The sequence below is a fragment of the Orycteropus afer genome, unplaced genomic scaffold, assembly GCF_000298275.1.
Source record: "Orycteropus afer afer isolate SDZICR_OR568_19922 unplaced genomic scaffold, OryAfe1.0 scaffold00097, whole genome shotgun sequence".
NCBI classification, from domain to species: domain Eukaryota; kingdom Metazoa; phylum Chordata; class Mammalia; order Tubulidentata; family Orycteropodidae; genus Orycteropus; species Orycteropus afer.
The window spans coordinates 8,177,353-8,200,259 of record NW_006921684.1 but is presented as its reverse complement, the minus strand read 5'-3'; positions in this window follow the sequence as shown (position 1 = coordinate 8,200,259).

Genomic DNA, 22,907 nt, shown 5'->3' with positions numbered 1-22,907 from the left:
TGTGGTAAACTGTGGTCAATGACATGAGACAAAGTATATGTGAACTGCTGTATGGAGAGTGAATTTGCTCTGTAAATCTTCACCCAAATCACAATAAATAATAATAAATAAATAATAAATAAATACATCGTAAAAAATTATGGATAACATTGTAAAGGATGGAAAAAAATATACAAAATATAGTAGCGCATACAGGGGACAAAGTTATGAAAACTTCTTGGATATAATCAAACCCCATAATGGAATGGGTCACTGGGCCTGGGGGCTTAGGAACTGTTTTGGTTACTTTGTGCTGCTCTAACAGAAAATACCACCAATGGGGTTACTTTAAGAAACAGGAGTTTGTTCTCTTACAGTTTGGGAGGCTAGAAGTCCAAGTTCAAAGTGCCAGGCTCTGTTATGTTGTTGTCAGGTGCCGTTGATTGACTCCGACTCAACAGCACCGAACCTATGAATAGCCCTAAAATATTGTCCAGGGTCGGGGGCTTGGAGGCTGCTTTTTACTTGGGTGTGGCTCTATATTAAGACCAGGGCCTGAGGTAGGCAGGTGCAGAGGGGTTAGGAACAACTACGGGAGACGAACTTGTTTGTCAGTTTGTGGTCCTGTGGTGGCTTACATGTTGCTGTGAGGCTGGAGACTATGCCAGCATCTTGCAAAATGCCAACAGGGTTACCCATGGTGGAGAGCTTTCAGTGGAGCTTCCCGGCTTACGCAGACTCAGAAGAAGGAAGAGGCCTTCCACTTCTAAAAGAATTGGCCAGTGAAAACCTTACGAATAGCAGTGAAACATTATCTGATATATTACTGGAAAACTTTATGAACAGCCCTGAAACATCAGCAAATGGCAGTCCCATTTGCTTTACTCTATCCACATCATTAAGATCGACTCTACTTTGGGCAGCCAAACCTTCCCCAGTTGTATTTTGATTGCCTTCCAATCTGAGGGGCTCATCTTCCAGTGCTATATCAGACAATGTTTCAGGGCTGTACATAAAGTTTTACAGTAATATATCAGACCGTGTTTCACTGCTAATCATAAGGTTTTTACTGACCAATTTTTTGAAAAGTAGATGACCCCTTCCTTCTTCCCACTCTGTCTTAGCCTAGAAGCTCTGCTGACACCTGTCCACCACCAGGACTGGGGTGGCTTGCATGTTGCTGTGAGGCTGGAGGCTATGCTACCAGTATTTCAAATACCACAAGGTCACCCGTGGTGGACAGGTTTGGAAACGCTATGGGGCAGTTGTACTCTGTCCTATAGAGTCACTATGAGTTGGAATCAACTTGATGGCAGTGCTTTTCTGTTGCTGTTGTTGTTGCCTTTAACTCTTGAGCTCCTCCCAGTGTCTTCCTCTGCCTTGGGTCATTTAGTGCTGACCTCCCCTTTGTTGTATTTTGCTCTTCCCTTCACCCAAGTTAATATGTGTCTACCCTCTAGTTAGTGATCTACATTTCCATCCCCTCCCACCCCTGGTAACCTTCAAAGAATGATACTTTCTGTTTGCAAACCTTCTCTTGACTTTTTACGGTAGTGATCTCATGCATTTGTCCTTTGTGATTGATTAATTTCATTCAGCATAATTTCCTCTAGGTTCATCCATGTTATGAGGTATTTCACAGACTTATCATTATTCTTTAGCTTTGAATAGTACTCCATTGTGTGTATGTACCATAGTTTGTTTATCCATTCATCCAGTGATAGGCATTTAGGTCATTCCCATCTTTTTTGCTGTAGTGAATATCAGTGTGCATACATCTGTTTGATCATGGTTCTTATTTCTTATACTTAGTAGTGGGATTGCTGGGTCATATGATATCGCTATTTCTAACTTGTGCAATTTTACTGTCTCATCAGCAGTGTATGACAATACCAGTCTCTCCACACCCTCACTAGTTTTTGTTGTTTTCTGTTTTTCCTTTCTGTACTTTGCAATTAATGGAGGAATGAGATAACATGTCATTGTTGTTTTGATTCACATCTCTCTAGTGGCTAATTATTTCCTTATGTGTTTGTTAGCTGCCTGGATGTCTTTTTTGATGAAGTGTCTGTCCAAGTCCTCTACCCATTTTTTAATTGGTTTGTTTGTCTTTTTATTTTTGAGGTATTATAATTTTCTATAAATTAGAGATTAGTCCCTTGTCTGATGTCATTGCCAAAACTTTTTTCCACATCTCTAGATTCTCTTTTTACTCTTTTGGTGAAATCTTTTGATGCATATAAATGCTTAATTTTTAGGAAGTCTTGGTTGTCTAGTTTTTTTTTTTTTTTTTTCCTAAGCCACAAAAGTGAATGAAGGACAAATACAACATGGGTCAATCAACCCCTCCTTGGGTTTCCGAGGCAGTATCACTGCAGAAGTAGATTGCCCAACCTTCCTTCTGAGGAGTGGCTGGTGGGTTTGAACAGCCAGCCTTCTGGTTAGCAGTCAAATGCCTTAGGCACTATGCCACCCAAGCTCCCCTTAGAAATATTGTTGTTATGTGCCATCAAGTCAGCCTTGACTCATAGTGATAGCAAATCATATGTGTGTGTTTTCATAAAGTTAAAAAAAAAGGCAAATTAAACCATATTTGTCTAATGATTATAGATCCATACTTGAGTGATAGATCTATAAGAAAATAAGTGTTTAAAATACAAGTCAGATAGTAAGTGTTTGATTGAGAGAGGATATAGAAGAGTCTTCTAAGGGGTTTGCTATGTACTATTCTTGACCTGAATTATGATTTCACAGTTGTTTGAATCATGTATTTTTCTGTATGTGCGTTTTGCTTCACATTCTCTCTCACACACAAACACACAAAAAACAATGATGAAAAATAGCAACAATACAAATTTTAGTTGGGATTCACACTTTAGGATTGAAAAATGATTTATGATCACATCTAGTTCATTTACTCAATCTGATGATTGGATTTCCTACAGAATCTTCCTAGGGGATGATCTGTCTTCAGACTGATTCCTGGAAAGTTGAGATTGTGTAGGTATCACCCATGATAGCAGTAACACAACCAAGAAAATAACAAGTGAGCCTGTTAGCTTTATTGTCGCGTAAGTATGATTATCCACATTCTTCCCTCAATCTTCCATAACCAGGCCATTGCAGATAATATGTAATGAACTAAAAATGACCAGTAAGTCTAACACTGAATTTATCACTCTCAGCTGACATAACTTCCCTCCTCTAACCCTTGAATAACTTCTTTTCTTGAGCAGGGAGATATCCATTTGTTATTTAAGATAAGTAAGACTGCAATGATCAATATCATAGCAGAAAAAGATACATAATTCATGGTTTACCTTCAGGTATGAAATTGTTTTGTTTTGTTTCCTGTTAAGGTTTGAGAAAGAGTTGTGCTAGAAGGGAAAAAAAAAAAAAAAGCCCAGACTGAAACATGTGCTTTAGAGACCCTTTTATTAAGTCTTAAACAAGACAAAGACAAAACAAAGATAATCACCCAGGGTGAGGAAACCATCCACATGTACACAGAAGCCAAATGGAGTCTGTTGACTCCTAGCCATGGAGCTAATTATATATGACAGAAAACAAAGGAAGTCATCACAAAATTGTGATTGATGGCAGATCAAGTCATCGCTGTCACAGGCAGGACTACAGAAGCAGGAAAAGGATCACAATTGGGAAACTTAACACAATTGAATATTAATAAGGGTTACTGGATGGGGTTCTGGAGCTTAACCATCTGGTTACATGGTGATCAGGGCATGACTCATGACCATGTGGCCCTGAGTCATGGCTACAGGATAATACCAAGACCCCAACCTCTAGTTTAAATTGGAAAACATGGGCTATTTTCAGTAAATCATTAAGGACACATCCAGGCAAGTTCCCTAGTTCTTTGTGTGAATGAAGTCTACTTTGAATCACACTTTTCCTGAGGGCAAACTACCGCTCCCTAGATTTGCCTTGGACTTGTCTCTGCATAACCACATTGCTAGTTTAATAATCAGAAAGAACTCAAATGGCATCTAAACTTAGGTCAAAACTCAAATAAGAGTTAGGGCTCCTACTGTAAACTACAACCTTCCACAAACAAAGAGCTTTAGAATTTAAGCTCTAACACTGATTACTGGGAGAGCAGAAATAAAGGATGAAGCAGAAAGAACACATCACTTTTGCATGTAACCTCACTTCATGATATTTGAGAACTTGATAGAATGATTTATTGAATTGCCTAGGTAAGAGGCAGGTGGCCTAGATGTAAATTGTCATCTGATTAGGAAAAATCACAGTATCAAGGTTTCCACTTCTCCAGTCTTTGAAGGGTGTCTTAGTCTAGGTTCTCTGAGAAGCAAAACCAGTAAAGCTTACATACACACACACACACACACACATGCACACACACAAAGAGAGGTGGGGAGAGAGAGAGATTTATCGTAAGGAAATGGCTCATGCAGTTGTAGAGGTTGGCAAGTCCCAAGTCCTTGGACCAGATGTCAGGTTGGAAGCTTTTCCTAACTCATGTAGCTGCAGGGGCTGACAAACCCAAGGCAATAAAGCAAGCTGCTGGCTGTGGAGGCTGATGAATCCAAATCAGCAGGTAGGATGGTAGGTTGTTAGCTCACAGGCTGTGAAGGCAACAATCCCAAGATTGGCAGGCAATACAATAGGCCACCAGTTCAAGTTCAAGAACCAGAGGTGAGATGATGATGAGCCAGATGAAGGATCCAGATCAAGCAGAAAGGCAGAGAGTTTGCCGGGACATATATATATATTGGGAGTAGGCCACACACCTGAGGAAACTCCCTTTCAACTGATTGGTTGCTCATATCAGATCTCATCATAGGGGATGACTACATCATAACTGCTATGCCATGAGAATCATGGTCTGACCAAGTTGACACCCAGCCTTAATGGTAACAAAAGCTGGTACAATTTTCTTTTTCCTGGGGCTGATGTTGTCAGGGTTAAAAACTGAGTCTCAAAATCTATTCAAGAAAAAAATTGTTGTGCAAGCTTCACATAATATAATTGCTTTACAAATGTATTTTTGTTCCTAAGGAAATGTAGTACCTGCAGGAGAATGTTTCCAAAAACTTTTCACTTTTTCCTGGTACTTTGCAATACTTGGAGGATTTTTCAACTGATTAGACATTGCCAAATAGATGGACAGGATGCACAGAGATAATATACCTTTTGTTTGTTCAGTAAATATCTACCAAATGAATCACAATGAACAAATGAATGAATATATAGGAAGTATAAATAACCATGTAGAATTATGTGGTTCTTTTCTGACATATACAAAAGTCATAAATTTTGAGGAGAATAATTTCTGAAAATTATAGATAATGATTCTGTTATAACAAAAATAATTAGAGCTGCATCTCTACTCCATGCAGGCAAAGGAAAGTTGAAAAGTGAAGCAAATATCTGGGTAATTCAGACTAAAATCCAACTACTGAGGTAAAGAATACCCTGTTCCTGGCCCAAATTCATTTGAGCCATCCAATACTATGGTTGACTATCATGGAATTTGGGCAGAGTTTCAAACCACTTCAAGCTGATTCAAGCTGAAATAACTGAAGAAAAAATTCAAGCCTCGAGTTGCAATATTGAAAGATTCTATAGGCAAAACATAGTCCCAGGACTCTGCAACTTGCTGTTGAAGAGAGAGCAGCTAAAGCAAATGGAAGAAATGACAAGATAAAAGAGCTAAACAGAAGATTTCAAAGAGCAGCTCAGAAGACAAAGTCAATTATAATAATGAAACGTGCAAAGATCTAGAGTTATAAAACCAAAAGGGAATACCATGCTTGGCATTTATCAAGCTGAAAGAACTCAGGAAAAAAATTTAAGCCTTGAGTTGCACTATTGAAAGATTCTACGGGCAAAACATTGAATTATGCGGGAAACATCAAAAGAAGATGGAAGGAATACATAGAGTCACTGTACCAAAAAGAATTGGTCAATGTTTATCCACTTCAGGAGGTGGCAAATAACCAAGAACCAATGGTATTGAAGGAAGACATAGAAACTGCACTGAAGGAATTGGTGAAGAACAAGGCTTGATGGAATATCCATTGAGATGTTTCAATAAACAGATGTTGTGCTGGAGGCACTCACTTATCTATGCAAAGAAATTTGGAAGACAGCTACCTGGCCAACTGACTAGAAGAGATCACTATTTCAAAGAAAGGTGATCCCACAGAATCTGGAAATTATCAAACAATATAATTAACATCACACACAAGTAAAATTTTGCTGAAGATATTTCAAAAATATTTGCAGCAGTGTATTGACAGAGAACTTCCAGAAATGCAAACTGGATTCAGAAAAGGACATGGAATGAGGGATATAATTGTTGATGTCAGATGGATCTTGGTTGAGAGCAAAGAATACCAGAAAGATGTTTACTTGTGTTTTTCTGACTATGCAAAAGTATTCAATTATGTGGATCATAACAAATTATGGATAACATTGAGAAGAATGGGAATTCCAGAACACATAATTGTGTTCATGAGGAACCTGTGCATAGACAATGAGGCCTTTGTTTGAACAGAACAAAGAGATACTGAATGGTTTAAAATCAGGAAGGGAGTGTGTCAGGGTTGTATCCTTTCACCATATTTATTCAATCTGTATGTTGAGCAAATAATCTGAGAAGCTGGACTATATGAACAAGAGCATGGTATCAGGATTGGAAGATGACTCCTTAACAACCTGTGATATGCAGACAACACAACATTGCTTGCTGAAAGTAAAGATGGCTTGAAGCACCTACTGATGAAGATTAAAAGCTACAGCCTGCAGTATGGATTACACCTCAATATAAAGAAAATGAATATCCTTACAACTGGACCAATGAGCAGTATCACAATAAATGGAGAAAAGATTGAACCTGTCAAAGGTTTGATTTAACTTGGTTCTACAATCAACACCAGTGGAAGCAGCACTCAAGACATCAGATGACAAATTGCACTGGGCAAATCTGCTGCAAAAGGCCTATTTAATGTGCTGAAGAGCAAAGATATCTCTTTGAAGACTAAGGTGCGCTTAACCCAGTCCATGGTATTTTCAATCACCTTGAATGCATATGAGAGCTGGACAATGAATAAGGAAGACTGAAGAAGAGTTGATGGTTTTGAGTTGCAGTGTTGGCAAAGAATACTGAAAGTACCATGAACTTCCAGAAGAACTAATGAATCTGTCCTGGAAGAAGTCCAGCTGGAATACTCCTTGGAAGCGAGAACGGCCAGATTTCGTCTGATCTGCTTTGGTAATGTTATCAGAAGGGACCACTCCCTGGAGAAGGATATCGTGCTTGGTAAAGTGGAGGGTCAATGAAAAAGGGGAAGGCCCTCAATGAGATGGATTGACACAATGGCTGCAATGACAGTCTCAGCTATAGCGAAGATTGTATGGTTGGCACAGAGACTGTTGTACATAGAGTAACTATGAGTCAAAGGCGACTCGTTGGCACCTAATAATAACAACACCAATATTGTTTGTCTAACTTAGAAATACGAACTGGAACGATAGTCATTTTCTGGATAATTCAATCCAATGGAATATTGTCCTGGACTCATGTGGTGATGTCAATGTTCTTGCAGTTCATGCCTTAGAACCAAGTTACATGGGAGACTCTGTTTGAACAGTGTTCTATAAGGAATCCAGTAACTAAACCCTACTGACAGGAGCCAAGACAAGTCTGTTTAGTGCCAAATTCAGAGCTTTGAACCAGTTTGAAATGGTCAGTCACAGCCAATGGAAACAAGGACAGTGTGCCCATTATATAACAACCAAAAATCTCTTGTGTATTGGATTTTGATCTGATTAGGAAATAGACAGTGGTGCCTCACTCAAATATGGTAGACAACTGTGCCACTACACACATTGCAAGTGATTTTGTTGCTATGCAATGAGTATACTATCCTTGTTTCCACTGGCTATGACTGAACTCTTTTCAACTGGTTTGAGTTGTTGTGTTGTTATGTGCCATGGAGTCAGCTCTGACTCAGAGTGACCCTATGTACAACAGAATGAAACACTCTGCAGTCCTGTACCAGCCTCACAATCCTTGCTATACATGAGCCCATTGTTGCAGCCACTGTGTCAATCCATCTTGTTGAGGGCCTCCACCTTTTTCATTGACCCTACACTTTACCAAGCATGATATCCTTCTCCAGGGAATGGTCCCTTCTGACAACATGAGCAAAGAAGGTCAGACGAAGCCTGCTCATTCTAGCTTCCAAGCAGCACTCTAGCTGCACTTCATCCAGAACAGATTTGTTACTTCTTTTGGCAGTCCATAGTAGTTTCATTATTCTTTGTCAACACCACAACTCAAAAGCATTAACTCTTCTTCAGTCTTCCTTATTCATTGTCCAGCTCTCATATGCATATGAGGTGATTGAAAATACCATGGATTGCGTTAGGTGCACCTTAGACTTCAAAAAGACATCTTTGCTCTTCAGCACATTAAAGAGGTCTTTTGCAGCAGATTTGCCCAGTGCAATTTGTCATCTGATATCTTGAGTGCTGCTTCCACTGGTGTTGATTGTGGAACCAAGTAATAAGAAATCTTTGACAACTTCAATCTTTTCTCCATTTATCGTGATGCTGCTCATTGGTCCAGTTGTGAGGATTTTCATTTTCTTTATGTTGAGGTATAATCCATACTGCAGGCTGTAGCTTTTAATCTTCATCAATAGGTGCTTCAAACCATCTTTACTTTCAGCAAGCAATGTTGTGTTGTCTGCCTATCACAGGTTGTTAAGGAGTGTTCCTCCAATCCTGATACCGTGCTCTTGTTCATATAGTCCAGCTTCTCAGATTATTTGCTCAGCATACAGATTGAATAAATATAATGAAAAACTATATGAATAAATATAATGAAAAGAAAATATAATGAAAAACTATGAATAAATATAATGAAAAGAAAACCCTGACACACTCCCTTCCTGATTTTAAACCATGCAGTATCCCCTTATTTTTTTCGAAAGACAGCCTCCTGGTCTATGCACAGGTTCCTCATGAGCACAATTATGTGTTCTGGAATTCTCATTCTTCTCAATGTTATCCATAATTTGTTATGATCCACATAATTGAATACTTGACACCAATTTGGTCTTCTGTTCATTTCCTGTCTTTTTAATGACCTTTTGCTTTCTTCATGTATTATATTCTTGATGTCATTCCTCAATTCTTCTGATTTTTGGTCATAGGTGATCAGTGCAGCAAATCTATTCTTTAGATGGTCTCTAAATTCAAGAGGGATATAATCAAGGTCATATTTTGGCTGACATGGACTTGTTGTAATTGTCTTCAGCTTCCACTTGAACTTGCTCATGAGCAGTTGATGGTCTGTTCTATAATCATCTCCTGGCCTTGTTTTGGCTGAAGGTATTGTGCTTCTCCATCACTTCTTTCCACAGATGTAGTCACTCTGATTCCTGTGTAATCCATCTGACTAAGTCCAAATGCATGACCACTGTTTGTGTTGTTGAAAAAAGGTATTTGCAATGATTAAGTCATTGGTCTTGCAAAATTTTATCATATGATCTCCAGTGTCATTTCTATCACCAAAGTCATATTATCCAACTACCGGTGATTCTTCTTTGTTTCCAACTCTTACATTCCAGTCACCAGTGGTGATCAACACATCTTGATTGCATATTTGGCCAATTTCTCCCTGCAGAAGTTGGTAAAAATCCTCTGTTTCCTCATCTTTGGCTTTGGTGGTTTGTGCATAAATTTGAATAATAGTAGTATTAACTGGTCTTCCTTGGAGGCATATGGATACTATCCTATCACTGACAGCATTGTACTTCAGAATAGATCTTGAAACATTCTTTGTGACGATGAATGCCATGCCATTCCCCTTCAATTTGTCTTTCCTGGTATAGTAGATCGTATGGTTGTCTGATTCAGGATGACTAAAACCAGTCCATTTCCACTCACTAATGCCTAGGATGCAGATCTTTATGCATTCTATTTCATTTTTGACAACTTCCAATTTTCCTAGATTCATACTTCATACTCTCCATATTCTGATTATTAATGGATATTTGCAGCTATTTCTTCCTATTTTGAGTCATGTCACATGAGCAAATGGAGGTCCCATAAGCTTTACTCCATCCACATCATTAAGGTCGACTATGCTTTGAGGAAGCAGCTCTTCCACAGTCATATTCTGAGTGCCTACCAACCTGAGGGACTCATCTTCCAGCATTATATCAGACAATATTTTAGGGTCATTCATAAAGTTTTCCAGTAATATATCAGACAGTATTTCATTGCTATTCATAAAGTTTTCACTCACCAGTTCTTTGAGAAGTTCATAACCCTTTCCTTCCTCCGAGTCTGTCTTATTCTGGAAGCTCCACTGAAACCTGTCCACGAAGGGTGACCCTGGTGTATTTGAGACACCAGTGGCATAGTCTCCAGCCTCATTACAACAGACAAGCCACCACAGTAGGATAAACTGACAGATGAGTGGTGATAAATAAAGTATATTGCCCAAGATTTGTAGCACAATAATTACATGCTAATGCCTGAAAAAGGAACCCTTGTGGCACAATAATTATGTCTTAGCTGCCAGCAAAAGGTGGGTAGTTTGAACCCATCAAGCAGCTCCACGGGAAAAAAGATCTGGCAATTTGTTCCCTTTAAAGATTACAGCCTAGAAAACTCTGTGGGGGCAATTCTAGTCTGTTGTATGGGATCACTATGACTTGAAATCAACTAGACAGCATCTAACAATGCCTGAAAGCTTTGCTTGTAAAGTATGTTAATATATATGAGCTCAATTCCTGGATTTTGCTGATAGAAGCAAATGGGTGAAAGCTGATAGTTCTTCGGTAATTCCTCACTCATCATCCCTGCCTTACACACTCCCAGTGCCACTGAATGTACATTTGATTACTGAATTGTGTGAACTTGATGAATAGCAAAAATCTCAAAACTCAAATTACCCACCATTCCAACTGTCTTTCATGATTCCAATTTACCCCAGAACATGTGGGTATTTACCAATTCAAGGAAACACAGGAATATTTTGCAGAGAGGAATCATGTTATAGAAATGGCAATGGTGGCCTTTTGCTTGTCTTGCTAGGACTTCCATGGTTCTGCTGGCCATGACTGAGCTAAATTTTCTCTAAAGTGACCCAGGATTGAGCCTTCTGCCCATACACAAACCTGGCAGAAAGAAGTCTCCTATGCTCAGGAACTCAGATGCACACTTAGCTCCTATTTTCTCTCACTGCAAATCAGACATGAACCAGCTGGTGAGTGCTGACACAGCTAACACTACTGGCAAGAACATAACTTAAGTGTTCTGCATTTGCTCATTATTCATCAATGGGGAGATATTTCTCTAGAGAAAAGCATGTCCTTTGTCTTCTAGTGAAACGGCCTTTTCTCCAATGGGGGATGATTTAGGAAGAAAAAATTGATAATACATGTCCATGTGTACATCAGAATTTTTATTTTAAAAAGTTGAATTCAAATATAAGAAATTAATCTTCACCTTAGAAATACAAGAGAGTCTATTTTTTTTCCTGCACTAATATGGTCTTTAATAAGCTCAACAAAAATGAGGGAAACCCTTAATGAAATTGATAGCCACAACAAGGACTCAAACATATCAAATATTATGAAGATGGCACTGGAGTGGGCAATGTTATATATAAGGTCTCTGAGTCAGAGCCTGTTGTTGTTGTTGTTGTTATGCGCCGTCGAGTAGGACCCGACTCATCATAGCGACCCCTCCTTGGGTTTCCGAGGCAGTATCACTACGGAAGTAGATTGTCCCATCTTCCTTTCGAGGAGTGGCTGGTGGGTTTGAACCGCCAGCCTTCTGGTTAGCAGTCAAGTGCTTTTAGCCACTATGCTACCAGAGCTCCCGAGTCAGAGCCTACTCAATAGTAACTAGCAACAAAATTATGACAGCTTTCATCCAGCAAGTTAGTTTTATCACCAAGTTGAAACATATATTCTTGTTATAAGTACTATTAACAATTTGAATATAACTTCATATGGAAAATAACTTTTAGCATCATAAGCCTCAAGGCCCTCAATAATGCAATGCTCTGCTTAGTGTGTCTGTAGACAAAGCCCTTTCCTATGTGAATACCTGGGATCACTTAGAAGCTTTAGGTCTTTAGGAAAGTCAGACGCTCAGGTAATGAAGTGGTGAGAAAGATCTGAATGCTGTCCCATCTGCTTTTTACTATTCTAAAGATACTCCATTATTTGGGAGACAACACAGGAAAAAAAAAAAATTAAGGAAATTTTCTACGCCTTTGACGGAAATTAAAACCTGCCAAGTTCTTCTCTTCCTCCTTTCTCTTCTCTCTCTTCTATGTCATCCCCTTTCCTTCTCTGTCTCCTTCTTTTCTTGTTCTTGTTCGATTGAATATCAGTGTCTTTTTTCTCTTCAAATTATTCATGTTACTCTGATTAACATTGTATTCATATTCATCCAAGAAAGCTTACTTTGCTTAAGATTTCCAACAATAAAACTAATAGAGGATGATGGAAATGTAACTGACACTTTGTTATTGTCCTGGAAATAAATCTCAATTATACGTAAGCGATAGTTAAAAAAAAGAAAGAAAGAAAAAGCTGCAAAATAGGAAGAATATTTATGCTGCCCTAAAGATGAATAGGCTTATGTATACGTGGGGAGACATTCCATAAGATAAGCTAAAATTAATGATATTACTGCAGTTTTCAAAGAAGTTAAAGTCCAAATTGAATATAGAAGGGCAAACCAATTTTTTCCTCTGATGTATTTTAATGAAGACTAGAGCAACTGGAGAAATATTTATATTCTTTTAGTCATGTTTTTAAGATTGCCTCATGTCTCGATTTTTTTCTTAATCTCTCCTTTAAGTGACTTCAAAGTGAATATGAATATTCTCAACTCATATCTTCTTTTAAAAGGGGAGGAGAATTAATGAGACTGCAAATTTAAGAACAGATGTACTAGAAGTGTGATTACTGCCATGAGCAAGACATACGGGGGAGGTGCACCACTTTCTGTAGCTTTGGTAGAGGCTGATTGTATCACAGAGGAACTGGAGCCTCAGAGCAGCCCTAAGACATCTCTGGACTGCTGGAGTTCTCATAGCTTAGCCTTAGATAAGGAGCTGTTTCTCTCTAAACATAGCTATCTAATTGCTTTGTACTTAACAAGAGGCCCAGCTAAGAATTTTGGGCAATTCATTTAAGGATGAATGTCAGTCAGGATGGTCTGTGTGGTGAGGGAGGAAATAGCATCCCAAATGACTTGCTGCATTTCTCTGATAGAATCCAGGGGTCATTAGGGAACTAGCTCTTCCATGTCTCCACCAAGCATGGACTTGAGCTACAGAATCCAGGTCAGAAGCAGACTCCCAACAGCTCCAGTTGTGTTCAAGTGATATCTCTTCCATTTTGGCCTCATATTTTTTCTTTCCACAGAACTACATAGTTCAGTCATGACGCCTTGAGTGAGAAAACAATGTCTTCAGACAGTGGTTAAGATAAGAAAAGAGAGGCAAAGCTGATACCCAGGCACCATGGTGTGTATGTTGATATCACTAAGTTATGAACTATTTCCTTTTAATCCAGTTTCAAAAGATGACTTCCTCCATATGCAATTAATTCCACATATAACACAAGGAACCACATATTTTAGAACAGTTGTGTCATCAGTATGAATGTTTAAACAGTCTCTGTGGTCTCTTTCCTACAAACTGATTTAACATGTATATAAAGAAGCTTTTGGAATGAGTACTTTACATTTGCTTCTCAAACTTCAGCGTCTGTTTTAAGTATATTTTGAAGATGAAACTTCTCTCATTCATGCCTAGAGCACTGGCAAATTGCAACTGAGGAATGCATTCTTCGGTTTTTCATGAATAAAATTCTCCAATTGCGAAGAAACCCAGTCTTTCTCAGTCCATGTCAACAGTCTCACAGCAGAACAGACACAGTCTAGGGCATTTGCTGATTTGGCCATGGATTATTCAAATGAAACAGTGGGCAGGGGGAGTCAGACAGACCTGGGTTGAAATCACTATAGGTGGAGTGACCACGTATCCTGGTTTCCCTGTGGTGGTCCTAGTTCACTCGTTGCTTTGTAATAATAACGTTCCCTTTTCCTTTCATACATGTACTGGTGTGAGTTATAATTTATATAGCTAATCAAGGGCTGTGGTGGTTCAGTAATAGAATTCTCACCCTCCATATGGGAGGCCTGGAGCTCTGGTGGCATAGTGGATAAGGCACTTGACTGCTAACTGGAAGGTCAGCAGTTCAAACTTACCAGTTGCTCTGTGGAAGATAGGGCGATCTATTTCTGTAAAGATTTACAGCCTCGGAAACCCAATGAGGGTCACTGTGAGTCAGAAACAACTCAATGGCAGTGAGTTTGGGTTTTTTTTGTTTTGTTTAGTTTGGTATATGGGAGGCCTGGGTTTGATTCTAGGCCAATGCACCTCAGGTTTGCATGTTGTTATGATGCTGAGCAGGTTTCAGTGAAGCTTCCAGGCTAAGATGAACTAGGAAGAACGTCTTGGCAATCTAATTCTGAAAATCAGCCCATGAAAAACCATCTGATCTGCAACCAATTAGGATGTTGCAAGACTGGACTGTACTTTGTTCTGTTGGATATGAGGTCACCATAAATCCGGAGTGACTTGACAGCAACTAACACAATAACAAACAAGTTAAGTAACTTGCTCAAATACCACACAACTATTACAGGGAACCATGTCTCCCTTCCTCCCCCCAGCCCTCCTCTTTTTATTTTAAACTTCACTGTCTTAAATAAGATGCTCATATTTACTATCAGTTAAACAAAGCCATGGGTACTTCTCATCCCACAGAATCTGACATTCAGTGACTCTTAGACAATTTTTGCACATAAAATGGACAAGGAAATTTGAAGATGAATTTTGAATGCAGGTCAAAGGTGCTTGGAGTAGTGAAGAAAGTCTGTGGGTATTTCAGGGAGATTTATAATGAAAGTAGGCATCTTCCTTTCCACTTCATGGACTTGTATTTTAAGAAGCTCAGCCATTTCAGTCTGTTCAGAAAAATGCTCTCAAAGGGATATTTACAATGCAAATGTTATATTAAACATTTGTTTTTATATACTTAAATATTTATAAAGCATATGTGGAATAAATTTTAGTCCACAGATTAAAGTGTGCAAAATATAACAATTTCTTTATTTCCTTAAATCAATTGTATTTTCTGACTCTTAGTCTCCATCCTTCCTATAAGTCGGCAGGAATTTTTTCTCATCATTGTTGGGGCCTCCTCTCCTTCCTGGAACCTTCCTCCTGAAGCTTGAAGATTTACTTGGAATGAGTACAATCTGAAAAAGGGAAGCAGAAGGCTGGCAGTTCAAACCCATCAGCCACTCCTCAGAAGGAAGACTGGGCAATCTACTTCCATAGAGATACCACCTCGGAAACCCAAAGGGTTGCTATGAGTTGCAATTGACTTGCCAGTAGTGAGTTTGGTTTTTTGGTAATCTCTGATATGCACTGGTATCCCCCCATTAAAGTCCTCAGTGGTGACTTGTAGTTTGGTGGCACCATTTAGGGGTAATGGGTTTTGCAGGAGTGCCTTCCTTCAGACACATCAAGAAGTCATCTCCCCTGGGCAAGCTGCATGGGCATGCAACCTGTGTAGTCTCACAGGGCCCCATGTGCAGAAGAACCTTGCACTTGTTTATATGCTCTACAGTTGCCATCTTGAAATTAGAATAAGGTGGCCCACATTATCATTCTGTACTGGGCCTTGCAAATTATATAGCTGGTCCTGTCCCTGGGTAGCACAAATGGTTCAGATGATTGGTTTCTAAGCAAAACGTTTGTGGTTTGAGTCACCCACAGATGCCTTGGGAGAATGGCAATTGGTCTATGGGTTTAGTCATCACAGTAAGTCCCTTGATTAAGAATGTCAACTTACAGACAGCTCATACTTGAGAATGGACTGCCACAAAGTGTTAAAAATTTGAGTTAAACACAATGGTTCATAATAGAAAACACACGCACTACTTTGAGAAACTCATGAAAACACTGCATGGCTTCAGCGGTTCCTCAACTTGAGGAAGATAAATGCTGTCCCCATTTTAAGTCAGATCACATTGCCATGAACACTGTGTTGATTGTGTAACTTTGTATTTGGCTTAAATTTTCCTTTTAGTTATTCTTGTAATCATTCCTCCAAAGCATAAACACAATGCAAGGGCTGTTGAAGCATCAAAGAAAAGGAAAATGTTCAAGGAAAAAGATCTAAAACCTCCGAACGAAAAAGGTTTTTATGAGAGTTAGTTGAAGTTGAAGCTGTTCTTCTCATTGAAGTAGGGATGGAAAAGTTAGAGGGGCAAGATCTATGTATCTAACCTAATACAGAGAGGTTTGCCAGAGTTTACTGCACAGTTACCAAGGGCCTCAGCTACTACAAGTCCATTTATAATGAGAAAAAGAAAAGCTGTGTACAAATCTTTCTTGATGCCTGCTTCAAGAAATTGATGGCAGTGGTAAGCCCCCTTCTCCAACAACAGAATTAAACCCTGATTCTCCGGCACCAAGTCCATCCTCTCTGCAACACCAGGCCTACCATCTTCAACAGTAGCCATCTCTCCATCATCTTCTCCTTCATCGTGCAATTATTAATCTTATCATGTTACCTCACAAATACCCCTTCTAGCACACAAGACACATTGATGGAATGAGAGTAAGTTTTAACTGTTAATCATGATCTTTTTCCTTTTTTTCTATCTAAACTGTCTCGAGAACTGTTTCTTTATTTTAATTTAATTTAATTTTATTTTTTTACAGTGCTGTATACCTAAACACATATACACAGATTCTCTCTCTCTCTTTGGTTACTTTTATTATTCAGGTCTGACTCATAGTGACCCCTCCTTGGATTTCCAAGGTGATATCACTAAGAAGGTAGATTGCCCAATCTTCCTTCCAAGTTATTATTCTTTAGTAACTTTTATTATTACTGTATTATTATGTTTAAGATGTTTTAATGTATTTGGAAGTATTTCTTAAGTGTTTTATATGCATAAAACCAAACTCACTACCAGTGAGTCAGATCTCACTCATAGTGACCCCTCCTTGGGTTTCCGAGGCAGTATCACTACAGAAGTAGATTGTCCAAACTTCCTTCCAAGGAGTGGCTGGTGGGTTTGAACCACCAGCCTTCTGGTTAGTAGTCAAATACAGTAGGCACTATGCCACCAGAGAAAGATAAAATATATACTGTACACTAAAGCAAACATTTGACTAACTGACACTATCTTGACTTACCTACAAATTTGATTTAAAGACTGCTTGTACTTCCTTTACTGTCCTCCTCTTCTTCCCTATTAGTCAGAAAAGTATCTCTCTCCTAGTTTTTCTCTTCAATGCCTTTGCCCTTTTTCCTTAGTCTGCAGCACTTAACATTATCTCTTCAATGGCCTTGCTGGTTTTGGGTGCTGTTAAGTCAGTTCCAACTTATAATGACCCCAGTTTTACACATTAGAAATGCCTCATAGAGTTTTCTTGGCTATAATCTTTATGGAAGCAGATGACCAAGTATTTCTCCTATGGAGCTGCTGGGTGGGTTCAAACCAACAAACTTTTTGGTTAGTAATGAGCACTTAACCATTATGGCACCCGGGCTCACAGGTCTTATGACAGACAAGAAGAGACAAAGATTTCATACTGGAAAAATTCCTGAGAAAACAAAGCACAAAAAAGGATTGGTTCTTACTTAAAATGAGAAAAGAGGAAAAGAAAAAAATATATATATATGTTGGGAGAAAAAAAATGTAACTTAGTGTTTCAATAAATTATTATGTCACTGTGCTAGTTAAGGTTGTGTGTGAAATTGGCTGGGCCATGATTCTAAGTGACTTAGCAGTTATGATGTAGTTATCTTCCATGGTGAGATCTGATATAATGTAATCATATCCATGATGAGATTTGTGATGAACAGCCAATCAGTTGAAAAGGAGTTTCCTTCAGGGTGTGCCCTGATTCTAGTATGTAGGGAAAAGCTTTGGGGAAGGTCTCTGACTTTCTGCTGGATCTAAATGGACCATATCTGACTCATCGTTCTCTCCAGTTCCTGGATTTGAACCAGTGGCCTTCCAGATTGCCTGTCAATCTCTGGATTGTTGCATTGTAGCCTGTGAGCCAACAATCTGCTATTTTACCTGCTGATCTTGGGTTTGCCAGCCTCCAAAGGCAGAAGCTTGCTATATTGCCTGCCAATCTTGGGTTTATCAGCTCCTCCAGCTGCATGAGTCAGGAGAAGCTTCCAGTTTGATATTTGACCTACGGACATGGGACTTGCAAGGCTCTACAACTGCATGAGCAATTTCCTTGAGATAAATTTCTCTCTCTATATATATAAGCTTCAATGGTTTTGCTTCTCTAGAGAACCCAGCCTAAGACAAAAACCAAAAAACCAAACCAACTGCCGTCAAGTTGATTCCACCTCACGGCAACCCCCATTGGGTTTCCAAGGCAGTAAATTTTCACAGAAGTAGGTTGCCTCATCTTCTTTCCATGGAGCAGCTGGTTGGTTTGAACCACCAACCTTCTGGTTAGTAGTCAAATGCCTTTGGCACTGCACCACCAGAGCTCCTTCCGCCTAAGACAGTCACATATATTACTGTGTTTTACTTAATTTTAAGTTATTTTCATAATTTATGAAATGGGTGGCTAGAACCAGAATCCCATACTGCCTTTCCCATAAAAAACAAAGACACATAGTCATAAGCTGAGGGTTGCTATTAGTAGTTGTTGTTAGCTGCTGTGGAGTTGTTCCCCGACTTGTGACAGAATGAAATGCTGCCCTATTGGGCATCATCCCCATGAGTGATTGCAGATCACACTGTTGTGATCCATAGGGTTTTCAAAGGCTGATTTTTGAGGTATATCATCAGGCCTTTCTTTCTACTCCATCTTAGCCTGGAAGCGTAACTCAAACCTGTTCCTGCGTCATAGCAACATGAGAACCTGAAGTGCATTGGCCTGGAATGGCATGGAGGGTGAAAATTCTACCACTGAACCACCATGGCCTTTGATATTATTAGTAGGGTGATCATATGAATTATAGCTTAAACCAAAGTGCTTTTGAAAGGGAAAGGGAATGGTGTTATTATTACAGCAAAGCAATAAGAATAAACTAGGGCCACTGTAAGAATGGTGTTGTATGGTGTGGTGTCTGACCTCCTCTAACTTCACAAGTGGGAAGGAGAATCAAGATCAATAGCCCAGGGCTTATTCCTATGAGGTAGAAGTCAGACTTGCCTCCATCTTCCAAACTTTTTCCAAATCTGATACCAACCCTCCCTCCCACAGCACTCTCTACTTCTTTGCTGGGTTTGGTAACTCCTTGTAATAACCGCACAGAACTTATAGATCATACTCATAATTATGGGATTTATTAGGAAAGTAACTGGTTACAATTCAGGATCTGAAACAACTCAGGATACAGTTCTTTGACAGTCTCTCTTAGCCATGCTTGCAGGCAGTCCTCTCTCTCTCTCCCTTGGTCTGGCCTTTGGCCTCTGCCTTGCTTGAGCAAGCATTATAAAGACATTTAGCTCTTCCAATAAGTGCCCAGAAGCAACCCACTCTACCAGTAAGCCCCATGCTTGAAGGTACTCATCTTTCTTGCTCTGTGGGCCAGGAAGCCCCCTGCACCATCTCCTGCTGGTCTTCTGCTGGTCTCCATGGTGGCAGACACAGCCACCACGTCTGAGTCACTGCTTCTCACCATCTCTCATCAACTCCAGTGTTACAGTTCTCTATTTTCTGGGTCTGGGAGGTTCCCAGCATAGGGTCTAAAGGATATGCTCCATTCTTGTCTCCTCTTCTTAGTGGTAGTCATATCCCTGCTGTGCTCTGGGATTGGCTGTCTTTTAAGCCTTGTTGTTGTTATTGTTGTGTGCCATCAAGTTGGCCCTGACTTTTAAGCCTAGCAGGATGCTAAAACTGACCAACTCCTTCCTTAGAGTTTCTTACACTTTATTTGTATGGTCCCACTCCCACAAGGGTGTCTAACCTAATACAGAGAGATTTGCCAGAGTTTACTGCACAGTTACCAAGGGCCTTGGTAAGATAACCAATTCCCTTGGTGGGCCACAACACCTCATTTGCATAGTGCCACCCAGTCATTTCATGGGAGTTAAGTAGCTATAGCTAAACTCAAATCACTGCCATCAAGGCAGATCCGACTCATAGCAACCCCTCCTTGGGTTTCTGAGGCAGTATCACTACAGAAGTAGATTGTCCAACCTTCCTTTGACTAGAAAAGTAATATTAAGTAATTCACTAAACTGCAGTTCACCCTGTGGCTCCTCTAGCCACTGGTCCTTTCATATTTGAAAGACTGACTTCTATCTCCCAATCGTTTTGCCAATCCAAACAGTCATTAACACTTAGTCCTTCAGTTGGGCAAGGAGTCCTTAGGGTGAAGTTATTAAGACACCAACAATTCAAGTCTACTGTAGGTATACATCTAATCTGGTCAAGTTTTCCAAAAGTCATCTCAGCTTCACCCTTTCGAGTATCTCATGAAATTTAACAGAGAGAAGATTATTCCCTTTCTCTAAGGCTCATGAGGAATCAACATAGCAAAACCTTTAAGGGAATTTAGGTTCGGCCACTGTTCTCCAGTGTAGCAGTGCCTCCCCTTTAGTCTACTCTTTCATAGTTACAGCTTTTTCAATTCAAGTTTTATTATCATAAGTAATCCTGTTAAAAACCATTACTCATAGTCAAATCATATAATTGTGTCAGCAGCCTCTTCCCCCATTTTCTTTTCCCAGGCTCAGCAGGAAAAGAGGAAACTATTTAGTGGGGATCCTCTCTTCTCATTTTGCATCTAAGCACACCAACAGAAGTGTATAAGCCAGTTTATCTGCCCCCCCCCCCATTTTATATGTTGTTTTTGTGATGTGCCATCGAGTCGGACCCGACTCACAGCCACCCTTCCTGGGGTTTCCGAAGCAGTATCACTACGGAAGTAGATTGCCCAACCTTCCTTCCAAGAAGTGGCTGGTGGATTTGAACCACCAGCCTTCTGGTTAGCAGTCAAGTGCCTTAGGTACTATGCTACCAGAGCTCCTCCATTTTATATGTTGTTATGTGTCATCGAGTTGGACCCGACTCATAGCGACCCCTCCTTGGGTTTCTGAGGCAGTATCACTACAGAAGTAGATTGCCCCATCGTATAGTCAATGTTTAAATTGCCATCTCTATCTCTGGTAGCATAGTGCCTAAGGCACTTGACTGCTAACCAGAAGGCTGGCGGTTCAAACGCACCAGCCACTCCTCAGAAGGAAGGTGGGGCAATCCTACTTCCATAGTGATACTGCCTCGGAAACCCAAGGAGGGGTCCCTATGAGTGGGGGCCGACTTGACGGCAAATAACAACAACAACACATCAAACCACTACACTGAGGAGGCAAGCATGTTCCCTGATTTGAAGAATGTTCTGCTCTGTTTGGAACTTTGAACATCTACGTCCATAAACAAAGTCCAGTCCAGAGCAAGCCATCCATTTGAGCAATCTACACCAGTTCACAATGTGAAACATCTTTCTCTTCATTCAGTGGGATTCTGGTTACTTCATCCCTTGCCCTGTGGGCTAACTCAAAGGTTATCACCTGTTGGCTTGAGAGTCTGCACAACTTATGGGGAATAAAGACATCCAGCTGCCTAGCCACTCAAAAGCAGGCCCTGTCAAGTTGACACATAACCTTAACTACGCAGTATTTAATTGAAGGTCTTTCTGTTTTTCACTGATCCTCTACTTTACCAAGTATGTCATTTTCCAGGGAACTAGTCCTTTCTAATAACATGTCCAAAGTTTGTGAGATGAAGTCTTGCTATCCTGACTTCTAAGGAACATTCTGGCTGTATTTTTTCCAAAACAAATTTGTTCATTCTTCTAGAAGTCCATGATATATTCAATATTCATTGTCAACATTATAATTCAAAGGCATAAATTCTTCTTCAGTCCTCTTTCTTCATTATCCAGCTTTCACATGTATACAAGGAGATTGAAAATACTATGGCTTGAGTCAGGCACATCTTAGTCCTCAAAGTGACATCTTTGCTTTTTAACACATTAAAGTGGTCTTTTGCAGCAGTTTCCCAATGCAATACATCCTTTGATTTGGCTGTCATTTCCATGAGTGTTGATTGTGGATCCAAGTCAAATGAAATCCTTGACAATTTTGATCTTTTCTCTGTTTATCATGATACTGCTTATTGGTCCAGTTGTGAGGATTTTTGTTTTCTTTGTACTGAGGTGCAATCCATACTGAAAGAGTTAGTCTTTGATCTTCATCAGCAAGTGCTTCCTTCAAGTTCTCTTTGCTTCAGCCAGCAAGGTGGTATCATAAACAACACAGGTTGCTGTGTCTGTATAACACAGGTTGTTAATGAGTTTTCCTCAAATTCTTATGCCATGTTCTTCTTCATATAGTCCAACTTCTAGGGTTATTTGTTCAACATATAGATTGAATAAGTATGGCAAAAGAATACATCGCTGATGCATACCTTTCTTGATTTAAAACCACATAGCATCATCTTGTTCAGTTCAAATGACTGCCTCTTGACTTACATACAAGTTCTTCATGAGCACAATTAAGTGCACTGAAATTCCCATTATTTACAATGTTATCCATAATTTGTTATGATCCACACAGTTAAATGCCTTTGCATGGTCAATAAAACACAAGTAAACTTCTTCCTGGGATTCTCTGTTTTCAGCCAAGATCCATCTGATATCAGCAGTGATATACTTCATTCTATGTCCTCTTCTGAATCCAGCTTGAATTTTTGGCAGTTCCCTGTCAACCTACTGCTGCTACCATTTTAAAATTATCTTCAGCAAGATTTTATTGAGTGTGATATTAATGACATT